The 16,084-nt window shown below is 40.7% G+C and overlaps 1 protein-coding gene across 3 annotated transcripts in view; it reads left to right on the top strand.

Annotated features, from left to right (window-relative positions):
* The first annotated feature begins 3,380 nt into the window (after positions 1–3,380).
* Positions 3,381–16,084, top strand: part of PLEKHA1 (pleckstrin homology domain containing A1) — a 54,654-nt gene continuing 41,950 nt past the window's right edge. For all 3 annotated transcript variants that reach the window (XR_013338879.1, XM_077779479.1, XM_077779480.1), the window contains exon 1: positions 3,381–3,578. The gene's annotated coding sequence lies outside the window, so the exon portion shown is untranslated. The remainder of the gene's footprint in view (positions 3,579–16,084) is intronic.

The raw sequence follows: 16,084 nt of genomic DNA, 5'->3' as shown, positions 1-16,084 counted from the left end.
CCGACTGAGCCGCCCAGGCACCGCGCAACTTTCATTTTTAAACTGAAAATTAGGGAGGAGCTGTTTTTCACCCTCTGCTGCTCAGTTCCTGGAAGAGACATGACAAGAACAAAGCTGGATTCCCAGAGCATTTGGTTCATGTTTAATTCTTGTACCATATTCTTTCTGATTTATAGTGAGAAAAAGGATTTATTTCCGGAGTTGCCTCTTCTGTTAACATCTGATTCTCACCGGCTGTGAGGCTGGCTGGTAGCCTTCACCATGGAGCAAATATTTCTGTTCTAGGCACTGAAGACACAGTGATGAACAAAACAGCTAAAATCCTGATGAACCAAACAAAAAAAATCATACCCTAGTACGACATGCAGAAGGTGCCCAAGACAAGCAAGTAGAATATATAATGTGTAGGAAAATGATCATTGTTAAGGAGAAAAATATAAAGCAAGGAAGGGAGGGGCACCTGGGTAGCTCAAGCATCTGACTTCGGCTCAGGTCACGATCTCATGGTTTGTAAGTTCAAGTCCCACATTGGGCTCTCTGCTGCTGACAGCTCAGAGCCTGGAGCCTGCTTCGGATTCTGGGTCTCCCTCTCTCTCTGCCCCTCCCTAGCTCATGCTCTGTCTCTGTCTCTCTCAAAAATAAACACTAAAAAAAAAAAAAATTAAAAATCTATAAAGAAAGGAAGGGAGACATGAGGTGTCCATGAGGGGACAGGAGGCCCAATATTTCAGACTTGACAAGTGGTCAGTAATTTTCCGTGTGATTTTGGATCAGTCATGTGACTTGTCTACACTGCTCTTCTTTGTGTTGTTGAAGGGGTTAATTCTATGTGGAGGATGCAGGGTCCTGCACGTAAGCATATGGAAGGGACTTGATGAATATTTTTGAATGGAATATCTAATGCTTTACACACTCAAGGCATAAAGAAGAGGAGAGTGATGTTTTAAAGGTAAATTGCAGATTCTTGAATTCAGACTCCTCCTCTCCCTTTTCTTCAGATGACAAGTAGCCATGGAATATTCCAGCATTCCTCAGCGCTGTGTGTGGGTCCTGAATGTTCTTGGTTTGTTCTCAGACTATAATTTCAACAGGGGAATATTCCACATACCTCTTCTTCTTCTTCTTTTTTTTAAAATAACACCGAGAGCACTGTTATGTAATAACCTCTCTATCCAAAAAAAGGCTGGAGGAAAAGGAAAGGGAAGAGTATTATTATGGTTGTTGCTATTATTATTTTGGTCACTGCACTTATTGGCTGATCCTGAGCCTTCCATACAGAAGGGTGTTAACAGGCTATGGTTACACTCAAAACTCAAAGTAACCCTGGGATTACTTGGCTGTGTGTCTTTAGGTAAATGAGTCACTTCTCTGGCTCTCCTCACTGTCTAATACATGTGGCTCTCAATATCAAACAACCTTTGGGACTTGTTAGGCAAAAAGTACAAGGGAATAATTTAAAATCACTCAGTCAATAATGTCAAGTGGTAATAACAATAAAGAGAAAGTTTCCCTCTGGGTCCTGTCCAGAGTTGAGTGAGAAGCTCTCTGCCTCAGTGGTCTGATCTCTGGGCTAGGGTTTCCAGGTCAAATACATGCTAAATTTGAATCTGAATTTCAAATAAACAAGATTTTGTTTTATTTTGTTTTGTTTAAGTATGTTCCAAATATCCCACTTAGAATCTTCTAAGATTCCAGAGCTTAGAGACTCCCTCCAGACCATCTGGCCAGGGAAGGCAAGCTCAAATGTCTAGAGGAATCAGAAAGGTGACTTCTGGATTTTTATGTGAAATCTTCCTATTTTTATTTATTTTTTATTAAAAAATTTTTAATGTTTATTTTGAGAGAGAGACTCACACACAGACTTGCAGAGCAGGAGTGGGGGAGGGGCAGAGAGACAGGGAAATACAGAATCTGAAGCAGCTCCAGGCTCTGAGCTGTCAGCACATAGTCTGACATGGGGCTTGAACCCACAAACCGGGAGGGCATGACCTGAGCCGAAGTTGGATGCTCAACTGAACCACCCAGGCGCACTGAAATCTTCCTATTTTTAAATGTTCGCCACACATTCAGTTAAAAAAGCAAAAACAAAAACCCACTGTGTGAACCAAAGGAAATAGTGCTCTGGCCAGTTTATAAACTATGATGATGCCAAAACCTTTCAACCATTATACAGATGAGGAAGTAAAGCCTCAAGAAGACAGGGGTCAGCGAAGCTACACAGCTAAGATTTCTCAAAAAATAACAGAACAATTATCTTGGGAATGGTGAAGAAAGAGCCAGGACTGGAGCATTCTCTGGAAGGTGTAGTCACTTCTGTCAGCTTATGGGACTTTGAGAATATTTTTCAAGTTTAGCAGTTGAAATCACAGAGACTCAAGAAAGACAAAAGTGTCACCCTCTGCCTAAAGTCACACAGGTAGGTCTCCACAGGTGAGTCGAGGGCTGTGTTTCACTTCTGCTTTGATTTACATGATAGACTCCCCAAACTCCCTTTAGGATCCTAGTTAAGATAAACTCCAAATCCAGTTTTCTGCCTCATAATCAGAATGGAGACAGGAGGCCAGGCTGAGTGCCCAGACTTTTAACTCTGTGCCCACAAATACAGAAGGGGTGTACATCTTCACATGGGAAGGATGTTCTAAAAGGCGTGGACAAAGATTTTGAAGGGATAAGGATGGGATCTAAAGCTGTGCATCGGGAAGGAAAGGAAGGGCAGAGACATAACAAATATTTATCGAGAGCCTAGTGCGTGCCATGCACTGCGAGAGTGTGGCATAGAACTCTTTCCCAGCTCTTGGCAGGCCTGAATATAATTCTCATTTTTCAGGTTTCAGCTCAAACGTCACTTCCTCGGAGAGTACCCCTCCATCTCTTTAACTTGCTCCGTTTCTCCACTTAATTAAAATATAAAATTATGTTGCTTAAGGGCTATCTCCCTTCACAGATTGTAGGCTCCATGAGGACAGGCCAGTGTCTGTCTCCCTCTCAGATGTATGCTTAGGGCCGATCACGGGACTTGGCACATAGTAGGTGCTCAACAAATATGTTAAACATTTATGACTAGTCGTGAGAATAATATTTATGCTCCAAGTTTCCCCAAAGAATTTCAATTAATCCTCCAAGTTCCTCTAAGCCCCCTGTCCGATAAAGTAGGAGGTGGAGCTAATAGCTCTAGGGAGAAACGGTTATGAGCAAAGAATTGGCGGGGAGAACTGTAAGGCGTTTTTCACCAGGTCACACAGCAGCCTGTGAATTTATGCTTCCTGGACCGATCATGGAACAGCTTGCAAACAAATTACTCGCAAACGAGCGAAGCCTATTTTTAAAGATCCCCATGCCGCGAAGCTCTAGGCGATGACATCAGAGAACCCCGNGGTGGCGCGACTCCAGGACTGTGCCCACGGGGGCTCAGCCGCCCGGGGCATCGTTTTCTGCAGTCTTCACGCGCTTTCACTTTAGGGCTCCCCGAGTCAGCAGTGGACTCCGCCCTGGGCCACAGAATCACGCTTTCCCTTCGCACCTTCACGGTGCAGATGACCGGTGCGCGGGGTGAAAGTGACTTGTCCAAGGTCACGCAGGTAGGACCCGGGAGGCGACCAGAGCCCAGGTCTTTAAACCTGGAGGCCAGGTGACAGCCGCAGCGCTTTGGGGAGGTCCTGAGCGGTTTTGTGGTTTATTTCAGATGCTTTCTAATGACCCTCCTGGATAGATCATCCGAGGGGAAAGTGTTGTCATAGTGAAAACGGTCTTGTTATTTATAGTGTTTACTGCCTTTGTTGAATTCTAGTTATGCTGAGTCCCCCGGCTGGGCACCTGCCCCGGGCTGGGCGCTCGATCGCTCTGTCGGGGGGCGAAGGGGGCGGGGGGTCTGCAGATCCAGATGGAGGTTTAAGGAAGAAATGTGCACGCAGGTTGTGCCCTTTTCCTCTTCTGGTTCACCTTCCAATCCTGTGACACTTCTTTTCTTATCTTGCGCTGGGCCGTTGTCAGTTTCAGCAAGACTTTCTTTGCTTTGATGAAGTCATCGCCCTTTGTGAATTAGTTTTCTAACTAGAAAATCTTATTTCCTGTGTGTTTAATGACTGGAACAAGCAGCGCAGAATGAGGTTTGTAACTATTGTCTCTTATCTTAGAAGTACTGATCAGGTCCGCTTTATTGCCCCGTCCCCCAAGCGCTGCGCTTACATACTTTCTGTGTTAGTTCAATGCTGTTGAAACGCTTTTGACAGCGAAATTTGGCTAAGCTTTAATAGGATTCAGAGAAAAACGGGAAAAAATCATTTAGTAAACCTCCATTTTCCTTCCCAATGTGAAAAATCTGAAGAACTGTTATTTCAAAAATAGTTAAGACTCATTCTTCCTAAAATGCCTGTTGCTTCTCGTATTCCCAGTTTTTCTTATTAATACACTTGTGGCAAAAAAAAAGATTTCGCCAAACATAGTAGGTTTAAATAGTCCTTATCTTGGCCAAATCTTCCCAAGGAAAATTACATGCTAGAATAATTATGTATTTAAACAAGAATGTTTAAGTTTAGCAGAATTTGGGTTAATGGTTAATTTATTTTATAGCGCCATAAACCCTAGAATGTTTCCATTGATGAATTTCTCTTGAATAGAGAGCCATATAGCAAAGGATATGGCTGTGAATTTGCTGTTTGTGGTAAGTAGTGGGTAACTTTTGTGACATTGAGAAGATGTGATTCACGTGTTGAAACTGCTCCCTATGGTACTTTGTCTTGCTAATTAGTAGTTTTATGGTTGCTTTGGGGAGGAGGGAAGTAGCAGGTTTGTATCTCTTTTATTCCCCAGTTTTAGCAATGTAGCAAAATAGGAAGGAGAGGTGATGTGTAAATTTGAGTTTGTCATAGACCAGGAGAGACAGTGAAACAGGATAAGTATACAATTGTTAGGAAACTGCCATGAGTTCATAAGCCGGAAGGACCTTTTTAGCAATGTGTAAGGACATTAAGAATAGCATTGGGTATTTTCTCTGAAGAGTCGCTGTGGGCGGCTCTCCCATGTTTGTTGTTAACATATAGGATATGACGATGTTGAAGACTCCTGGAAAAGTATCTGGAAAAGATGGGAACATTTAATATTTTTATAGCGGCCTTTTTTCTAAAAATGTCTAGTGCAGCTTAAAAAAAAAAACAACCCAAACTTAAAGCCTGAAAGTTCTTATGGTCATACTCTAAAACTTACGGTTATTTTGACTGATATTTTGTAACTCAGAATGAAATGTGTGAGATAACTTATTAGCAAATGTAAGTTAGACTTTGATTCTGAAATACTGCTTGATGTTAAGTAGTTTTCCTTGTTTAAATCTGGCATTTAAGAATGGGAGAGAGAAATCATTTTATGAATAGAGTATAGTAATTATTCAGGTGTGGTAACAGTTAACCCTCTGCTTTTATGGGATCAAAAACTCCAGGTACCCTAGCAGTAACTGTCTCAGCCTTCAGCTTGAGCCATAGTAGTAGACGAGTATTCTCCACATGCTTGAGCATTTTACTTTTGTTAATATTAAATTTTGATTTTAAATTTCAAGTCGATTCTCTCATTTCTGACCTGCAGTAATATAGTAAAATGGCTTCAGTAGGAAATAAATATTAAAATTGAGTATTAAAGGTTTTGACCATTGTAAGTACACAGCATTTAGAAAGATATTGACATGATACCAGAAAAAGAATTCTTAGGGCAGAAACTTGGTGGTTTTCAATGCTTGCTTAGTTATTTTTAGAAACATAGAAATATGGGATGTTTTATTTAAAAATAAAAATTCCTGTTGCTCCTTATTTTGCAGTAGGACTCTTATGCTTAATGAGTAACATGAAACCATTGAGCTCTAAGTAATATTTTTCCTAATAGCCACTGTGTAATAAAGAATATGTGAGTTTATAATTCTAGAAGATGTTTAAGCAAACGTATTTGCTATTTATTTTGATAAGCCTTTTTATTAGTTGAATTGCTTTGATTCAGGGAGATAGTGTTTTGGAGATTTTTATATCATAAGTTTTCTTTGAATTGGAAGTCTCTGTTGACCGTAAAAGAAAATTAGTGTCATGTAGGATGTTTTTTAGCATTTAAATAAGCCTGAAGGTCTTAACTATTTTTTCCTACCTAGAAACCTTACCATTGTCAGTGTGATAGTTTTATTTTCGAAAAAGTTGTGGTTTTATCCTTCCACACAGCCTAGCCTTTTCTAGTTTAACCATTGAACTCTGGATTCTGTATTCAGTTTAGCCTCTTCCTGAAGAAAGGACAATCACAGGCACTTAGAACTGGAAGCAGTCTCGAAGGACTTCTAATGTAGCATCTTACCCAGGGCAGTAAATCCCCCGTGGGAATATTCGTGTCAGGTGTTTCCTTTCATTACTAAGGGCGGTAATGCTGTTCCATATGTTGTCGGGTTATTGAGCAGTCTGAACTTGGTGAAAACAAACAGAAGACAGTTTTATTTTTCACTATTTACTGCTTTCAGCTGTGATTTGTAGGATCTTCCTTTTCCAAACCCTCTCTCTCCACCTCATACTATGAACAGATGATAGTTTTTCCATCATTTACAGCCATTAAAACTCATCTGTCTGTTTCAGCAGTTTAAACCTTCCGTCTCCTGTTAATTTCAAGTCCCTCTCCTGTCTTACCCCAGCATCAGGCCACTTTGCGTGAAGTACTGGAAGTGGAGAGGGATTGTGGTATGCTCCCAAAATTCCTTTCTCTTTCCTCCTCTGGGATATTATTCCAAGTCAGGGACTTGTAAGAAGAAAAATGGAAAAAGACAAGTCTTCCCGGGTGCTGTTAAAGCCCTCTTTTGATTAACAGTGGCAGGCCATTCGGATCCGCTGGTAGAGGCATCCACACTGGAACTTCCGTGAGGTCGCACAGAGAGACTCCCCGCTGCATGTAGTTCCTGGGTAGGACATTTGCTGTGGGCTCACCTTTTCCAGCCTACACACCACCCCCCTGGTTCCTAGAAGTGTGTGGGGGTGAGGTGGGCTGGGGATCTCTTTTCTCTACAGCCAGACTTTTTGATAACAGCAAGACAGCTCAAGTCTAACCACCTTCTGCAGTTTTCATTTAATCCACTGGAAACTCACTTCCTTGTGAGGCCAAATGGTGCTGTGCCAGCTGCAAAAACCTGCCCCCTTTCCCTTTAGTGCCCTTCCATTTCGGTCTTTTTTCTTTTTCTTTCTTTCTTTTTCTTTCTTTCTTTCTTTCTTTCTTTCTTTCTTTCTTTCTTTCTTTCTTTCTTTCTTCCTGTCTTCCTGTCTTCCTGTCTTCCTTTCTGTCTTCCTTTCTGTCTTTCTCTCTCTCTCTCTTCCTTTCCCCTGCTCAAAGAGGTGCAGAGTCAGTCACGCAGTCTATTTCATAAGTAGGCATTGAACTGGAGAATGGGACGCCGGTTTCTCCTTGTAGGCACTTCTTGGTGAATGATTCTCTTAGAGGGCCCTTCCCCTGTTTCAGGGTGAATACCCTCTTCCTTTCCCCGTGTCCTCCCTAAAGACTTGGAAGACTTCTAATTATCTCCCTCTCTGGTATCCCAACCACTTGCACTGAGTGATGCTAAGGTTAGGGTGTTGATTAGGGTGCCTGAGCCGCCCCTGTGTGTGTGGGGGTGGGGGGGAGAAGGGTGTCAGTGTTGGGCTCCCCAGGTGTTGACATCTTTGTATCCTCAGCCTTGTGTTTGTTAGCAAATTTGGGACAACAAAGTTAGTGTCACTCAACACCAGTTAACAAAAAATTGTGAAGCCCTGTGGGCCTGATGGGGTCTCACTGTGCAGAATTTAATTTTTTCTTTTCTTTCCTTTTTTCTTTTTTTTTTCTTTCTTTCTTTCTTCACTCCTCTCTCTGATTTTTCTCTTGTTTTTACTTTTTGGCTTACTTCCTGGTTCTTGACTGATAAAGTATTAACTGTGAATATGTTTGTGACTGATTATATGGTCAAACTATACCTTAGACTGAAGGATACATTTGGGGGGGCAGGTTTTAATAATACAAGTTTCTCTGTTCTTGCCTCGTTCTAGCTTTACTAAAGATATAAATACAAATAGAAATACAGAATTTGAACTTTTTTCTTTCCATCGTCTAAGCAGACCAGTCATTTAAATCTACTGATTTCTTGTTTAATGAGGAAAAACCAGCTTTCTATCCAGAAACTTAAATGTTAATATTCATTGCAACAACATGGATCTAGAGGGTATTATGCTAAGTAAAACAAGTCAGAGAAAGACAGATACCATGTGATTTCACTCATTTGTGGAATTTAAGATACAAAATAAATGAACAAAGAAAAAGAGACAAACCTCCCCCCCCACCCCCCACCCCAAGGCTCTTGACTTTAGAGAGTAAACTGGTGGTTACCAGGTGGGAGGTGGGTGGGGGATGGGTGAAATAGGTGAAGGGGATTAAAAGTGCTCTTATGGAGATGAGCTCTAGGTAATGTATGGAACCATTGAATCACTATACACCTGGAACTAATGCATCACTGTATGTCAATCGTATGTGAGTAAAACAATTGTGAAGGAAAAGAATATTGAAGTAATTATGGGCTAGTCAACAAATGGTTATTGAGTACCTTCCGTGTGTCAGGCACTGTGTTAGACATTGAGGAAACAATAGTAAATAAGAAAAAAAAAACCCTCCAAAAATCAGTGCTCCTCTGGGGCTTTTCCGGGATGGGGAAACAGACAAGAAACAGGTAAATAAGTAGATGATATTGTTAGCAGCAAATGCTAAGGAGAAGAATGAAGTAGGAAAGGGAGCTAGGAAGTGGCAGTACAGCTCCCAGCATTTGCAGCTTTAGATAGTGTTGAAATAGGGTGTCACTTTTTCTTTTGGAGAGGGACATTGGAGTTCAAAGGCCAAGCGGGGAGCTCGTCTGATACAGTAGGGAGTCCAGTGGCCAGATGAGTGATGGCGGGTGGGGCTTGGGATCGAGTGAGAGGCGTGTGTAGGTGAGGCCTGTGTGTGTGTAAGGGCTTTGGTTTCTACTTTGAAATGAGATTGCATTGAAACACTTTTTTTTGTTTGTTTTTTTTGTATTTTGAGAGAGAGAGAGCAAGTCTGGGAGAGGCAGAGAGAGAGAGAGGGAGAGAGAGATCCCAAGCAGACTCTGAGCCATACCAACTGAGCCAACCAGGTGCCCTGGCTGAACACTGACATCATCTGGGGAGGTTTTATAAAATGTACTGATGTTGGGGCGCCTGAGTGGCTCAGTTGGCTGAGTGTCTGACTCTGGATTTCGGCTCAAGTCATGATCCCAGGGTCATGGGATTGAGCCCTGCATTGGGCTCCACACTGAGCATGGAGCCTGCTTGGGATTCTCTGTCTGTCTCTGTCTCTCTCTAAAAAAAATTTAAAAAGTAATGATGTCTATATCCTATCTCCAGAGTTTTGTTTTGTTGTTATTGTTTTGTTTTTAAGCTTTATTTACTTAAGTAATCCTACACCCAACATGGAGCTCAAACTTAGAACTTTCGCAGTCACGTGTTCTTCCGACGGAGCCAGCCAGGTGACCTCCATCTCCAGAGTTTCTGATTTAATTGGCTAGGGGAGTGGGGCCATCCTTGGCATCGGGATTTTTAACAGCTCTTAGGGAATTCTAATAAGCAAAGTTGGGAGACTTTTGAGCAGGGTGACTTTACATGGTATTGTGTTAGAGAGCCTGGGCTCCAGAGCCGGACTCCCCTAGCTGCGCCACTTCCAAAACCTAAGACCATGGACAAGTTATTTAAAAAATCCTCCATGCTTTTGTTTCTTCATCTGTCAAATTGTTGTTATAAGGATTAAATAAACTAACGTTTAAGTATCTGGAACAGTGCTCGGCATGTAGTAATACGTGTTTATTGAATAAACGCTTCTGAGTGTATGTTTTAATGGGATCATTCTGTGTTGAGAACAAAGTGAATGGGGAAGAGCAGAAGCCAGGAGGCCCCTGCAGTCACCCAGATGAGACGCACCACAGTGTTGGGGGGGTCAGTGATGAGGCGTAGTGGGATTCTGGAAATACTTAACAAGAGCCAGCAGGCTTTGCTGATGCTCTGGACGTGTAATGAGAGAGAAAGAAGGTTCATTCGAGTCTGATTTCAGGATGTTTTGCCTGAACAGCTGGAAGAAGGGAGTGGTTGTTTTTTGAGATGAGGAAGACAGAGAGGAACAGGCTTCTAAGGGGAATATCTGGAGCGGTTTGGTGAGTTTGAGATGTCTGTTAGATAAATAGGTAGATCTATAGAGAAGACAGCTGTATACATGAGTCTGGAGTTCAGCTGAATGTCCAGGGCTGGAGGTAGGTACTAGAAGTCATCGATAAGTAGACCTGTGTGAGAAACTGAGCTCACCAAGGGACTGTGTGTATACAGAGGAGAGGTCCATGGGCCGCCTCCTGGGTCATTCTTAGTTTAGAGTTCGGGGAGATGGAATGTTTCTTAGAGATTCTGGTGTGCTCTAGAATAAAAGGCAGTTGTCATTATTTCCTTTTTTAAATAAAAATGTCTAATGTTTATTTTTGAGAGAGACAGACACAGAGCGCAAGCAGGGGAGGAACAGAAAGAGAAGGAGAAATAGAATCCGAAATAGGTTCCAGGCGCTGAGCTATCAGCACAGGGCCTGACGTGGGGCTCAAATTCATGAACCACAATTCACGAACCACAAGATCATGACCCCTAAGCCTAAGTCACATGCTTAACTGACCGAGCCACTTAGGCGCCACATCCTAGTTTTTAAAAAAGCCTTTATTGGGATATAATTCACCCATTTAAAGTGTACGATTCAGTGGAGTTTAATATATTCATAGAGTCGTGTAACTGTTACCACAGTCAATTTTAGAATATTTTTATTATGCTAAAAAGAAACCCTGTTCCCTCCCATCCCCAGGTGACCCCTCATTTCCCTCATCGCTTCTGTCCCCAGGCAAGTGCTTAATCTATTTCTGTCTTTATGGGTTTGCCCGTAAGGAGTGCCCATCATTGAAATCCTGTAATATGTGGTCTATTTAGAGAGAGGTGGTATTCATTAGTACCTAGCATCTAGATTCATTAGATAATCATTTGGTAAAGATGGAGGTTATAAGACCTCTCCTCGTAGAGATAAGTTTTTCTCTTTGTAATTAGTAAGAAAACTGTGGGGTAGGTATTTTGAGGCTGCATGAATATTCTGTCCTCTAACAACATATTATGTAATGGTTTTAGTGTTCATTGAAGATCCTTGCTTCAATCCATGATTATAGTGGGAGTGCCAAGTGATGATTTTCTGTTACTATCATACTTTCAATGACCATAAGTTTATAATATCTCTAATTCAGATGTATTACGTAGAGTTTTGCCTTTTATTTACATCTTTTCTCTTAATATGAAAATCAAGGTTCCTAATAACAAGTAAATAAATGTTTTATTACTTTATATTATGAATTATATGTTATATTTCTATACGTTAGTAAAAGTTATCTAAGATAAACCTTAGTGTCAAATGTGTATATGTTATTCTGTAATACACATAAAATACTATCATATAAAATAGTTTCAGAATTATAACACCAAGTGGAATTACTGGGTTATAGAATAAATGTATATGTGATTTTCTTAAATAGTTCCATATTCACTTCAATAGGGTTGCACCATTGTGCATTTTCACGAGCGATGTAAGAGAGTCCCTATTTTCTTATAGCCTCGTCAGTATAGTGTGTTGTCAAGCTTTTGACTTTTTGCCAGTCTGATAGGTGAGCAATGGTATCTCTCTGTAAAACAGTTTTTCGATTTTGAAGAGTTGTGAACATCCACAAAAGTAGACAGAATTGTATAACCACAGTACTCATCGCTTAGCTTCAACAGCTGTCCACTCAGGCCATGCCTCCTTCAGCCCCTCCCCGCTGGATTTGCAGGTAACGTTTTATCTCCGTGTCAGTAAGTAACGCTACCTGGTAAGGATTCATTTTCTTGGTAACATAATCACAGGGACATTATCACATTGAAAATAAAGATCTATTTCCTTAATACCATTAGGCAATATTCAAATATCTAATTTTCTTAAATATGTCAGTGTTTTTTTTTTACTTTCTTTTTTTAAAAATTTCTTTAATATTTATTCATTCTTGAGAGGAAGTGGGTTTGAGGGGTCAGAGAGAGAGGGAGACACGGAATCTAAAGCAGCTCTAGGCTCTGAGATGTCAGCACAGAGCTTGACAAGGGGCTCGAACTCACGAACAACGAGATCATGACTGAGCCAAAGTCAGACACTTAACCATCTGAGCCACCCCAGGTGCCCCGGTATTGTTTTTAAACAGAATTTATATAAGGTTCCTATGTTGTGATTATGTCCTTTAAAAAACATTTTTTAAAATGTTTATTTACTTTTGAGAGAGAGAGGATAAGCTGGAGAGGACAGAGAGAGGGAGACACAGAATCTGAAGCAGGCTCCAGGCCCTGAGCTGTCCACAGAGAGCCTGACACGGGGCTCAGACTCACGAACCATGAGATCGTGAGCTGAATTCGGACGCTGAACCAACTGAGCCACCCAAGTGCCCCTGATTGTGTATTTTTTTTAAGTCTTTCAACTTACAGCTTCTTCCTCCTGTTCCCGTTCCATTCCCTCTGCTCCCTGGAATTTGTTTTTGAAGGAACCATGTTATTTGTCCTGAGAAATTTCTTACAGTTTGGATTTTGCTATTTGAATCCCTGTGGTATGGTTTAACATGTTTTTCCTCTGTTTTCTGTATTATCAATTGGTAGTTAGATCTAGAGGCTTGGTGAGATTCAGGCATTTTTATTTTTTTCAAGTGTGTCTCATAGATGTATCATGGTGTGTCATGCTCTTAGACAAGTAGGTACATGCAATCCGCTTGCCTTTTTCTGTGCTGTCAGTGGCAGTGCTTACTTTATCTCTATACGTTAGTTTGGGATTCTTACTATGGTTAAAATGGAGCATCTCTTCATATGTTTAAGGGATATTTTTATATCTTTTTCTATAGAATGTTGGTTCATGCCTTTTGCCCATTTTTCTAAACTTTTGATAGATTTCCCTTGACGTGTTTTTGTAAGCTCTTTAAGTGTTAGGGAGATTAGCCGTTTGTGATGCTAGACGTCGTAAATATTTTCTATTGGTTTTGACTTTGCTTATCAGGTTTTGCCATGCAAAAACGTAAAAAAATTTTTTTTTTAATGTTTATATATTTTTGGGAGAGAAAGAGAGTGAGCCGGGGAGGGGCAGACAGAGAGAGACACAGAATCTGAAGCAGGCTCCAGGCTTCAAGCTGTCGGCCGATGCAGGGCTCAAAGTCCTGAAGCATGAGATCATGACCTGAGCTGAAGTTGGATCCTTAACCGACTGAGCCACCCAGGCACCCCACTGTGCAAAAACTTATTTATTATTATTATTTTAAATGTTTTATTTATTTCTAGGAAAGAGAAAGAGAGAGAGAGAGAGAGAGCGTGAACAGGGGAGGGTCAGAGAGAGAGGGAGTCACAGACTGAAACAGGCTCCAGGCTCTGAGCTGGCAGTCAGCACAGGGCCTGTGGCGGTATTCGAACCCACGAACCGCGAGATCATGACCTAAGCGAAAGTCAGACGCCTAATCGACTAAGCCACCCAGGCGCCCCGGTTATTATTATTTTTGAAAAGTCTTTACAATTTATCTTGAGAGAGCGTGTGTGCATGTGCGTGTGCGAATGGGGGAGGGGCAGAGAGAGAGAAATGGAGAGAGGGGATCCCAGGCGGGCTCTGTGCTGTCAGCACAGACATGGGACTTGAACTCATGAACTATGAGATCATGACCTGTGCTGAAATCAAAAGTCAAACGCTCAACCAACTGAGCCATCAGGCAGGATGGAAAACCTTTTTTATAAAGTTATGGGTGGTGGTCAATTTTATCAGTGAATATTTTATTGCTACTGGATATTTTTTATTAATTTTTTAGAGCTTTAAGCTACACACAATACACTGTATCCATTTAAAGTTTATAGTTTGATGACTTTTGGCTATATTGTGGCATGTTTCCCTGTGGAGTGCTATTCCACTGTATAGACAAATTACATTTTATTTACCTCTTCATGTTTGACAGACATTTAGGTTGTTTCTAGTTTGGGCCTATAAGGAAAACCTATAAATATTTGTGAATTAGTCTTTACATGCATATATGTTTTCATTTTCTTGAGTAAATACCTAGGCATGGAATGACTGGGCCATGGATTAGGTGTGTGTTTGGTTTTATCGCCAGAACTTTTCCCAGAGTGGTGGTGTCATTTTACATTCCCCTCAACAGTGCAGAAATTCTGGATGTACCACATCTTTGACAACATTTTTTGTTGTCAGTCTGCTTACTTTTAGCCATCTGGTGAGTGTGTATGGCATCTTTTCAATTTCAGGATTATTGCTGTGTAACTTACATACAGTAAATTTTCCTCATTTTAGGGTCCAGTTCTGTAAGTTTTGACACGTGTGTAAAATTGTGTAAGTTCCACCACAATCAAGATATACAGCAGTTATGTCATCAGAAACATTTGCCTTCTGTTCCTTTGTAGTCATTCCTTTTCCTTATCCTAAGCCCTAGCGATTCCAATCTGTTTTCTGTCGATGTTTTGTTTTATTTTGTTTTTAACTTGCAAGCAGTAAAGTTTACTCTGTGGCGTATGGGCCTGAGTTGAGGGAAGTGTGTTGCGGTGTGCCCCACCACAGTCAAGATGCAGAACACTTCCGTCACTACGAAAATTACGCTTTGAAACCAGCCCCTCGCTTCGCACACTGATTGTCCCCTGTCTCCATAGCCTTTTTGGTCTGTCTTCTTCCACTTGGCAAAATAGATTTGAGGTTTATCTATGTTGCGTGTATCAGTGGTTTGTTCCTTTGTATTGCCAAGTAGTACTCCGTTGTAGTAGATGTATCAGGGTTTATTCATTTATTGGTCAAAGGACATTTGGCTGTTTTTGCTTTTTAGCCAGTTATAAATAATGTTGCTATAAACATTCATATACAGATTATTTTGCAAGCACAGCTTTCACTTCACTTAGATAAATACCTAGCCGTGGGATTGCTGGGTCGTATTGTAAGGCTATGTTTTACTTTATAAGAAATTGCCACGCTGTTCTTCCAGATTACTGTACCGTTTGCATTCCCACCAGCAGAGTATGAATGGGGTTCACCTGTTCCACATGCTTGTCAGCGTTTGGTATTGCCAGGGGTTTTTGTGGTGGTTTTCTGTGTTGGTTTTGTTTGTTTTTTTAAGCCATTCTAATAGGTATGCTGTGGTTTCTCTTTCTGACTAATGATGGTGAGCCTCTTTCTATGTGCTCATTTACTATTTAAATGTCTTCTTTGTTGACTTGTCCAGATTTTTTGCCCATTTTCCTATTTGGTTGTTTGTCTTATTAAATTGTAATAATTTCCTGCCTGTTCTTGGATATCACTTATTTGACAGACATCTATGTATGGAATATTTTTCCCATTCCGTGGCTTGTCTTTTGATTTCTTAACTGTTTTTCAAACAGCAGTTTTTAGTTTTGATAAAGTTCAATATAACAACTTCTATATGGCTCGTGCTCTTTGTGTCTCAATTACGAAATCTTTATGTAACCCCAGAGTCATGAACACTTTCTCCTATCTATCTATTTTTTTTAGAAGCTTTCTTGTTGTGGCTTTCAAATTAGGTCTGTGATTAATTTTGTTGCATTGTTTTCCCACATGGATAGCTAATTGTTCTAGCACCATTTGTTGAGAAGACTATCCTTTCCCTATGGAATTGCCTTGGGAACATCTTTGTTGAAAATCAGTTGACAGTATACGTAAGAGTCCGCTTCTGGATGCTACTCTATTCCATTGATTTATTATATCTTTTTTTAAAATCAACCCTACCTTGTCTTTATTGCTGTAGTTTTATTGCAACTCTTAAAATCAAAGAGTGTAAATCATCCTACTTTATTCTTTGGGAATTATATTTGGCTTTTCTAGATCATTTGTATTTTTGTGTATATCAAGGAATATATATCCTAGTCTCAATTTTTATAAAATATCCTGCCGGAATTTTGAAATATCAATATTTCATTTTTTAAATGTTTATTTTGAGAGAGAAAAAGCATATGCCCTGTGTGAGTGGGGGGGG

This window comes from Crocuta crocuta, unplaced genomic scaffold, assembly GCF_008692635.1.
Source record: "Crocuta crocuta isolate KB4526 unplaced genomic scaffold, BGI_CrCroc_1.0 scaffold138, whole genome shotgun sequence".
Taxonomy (NCBI): Eukaryota; Metazoa; Chordata; class Mammalia; order Carnivora; family Hyaenidae; genus Crocuta; species Crocuta crocuta.
This window is presented reverse-complemented; position numbering and strand designations above follow the sequence as displayed.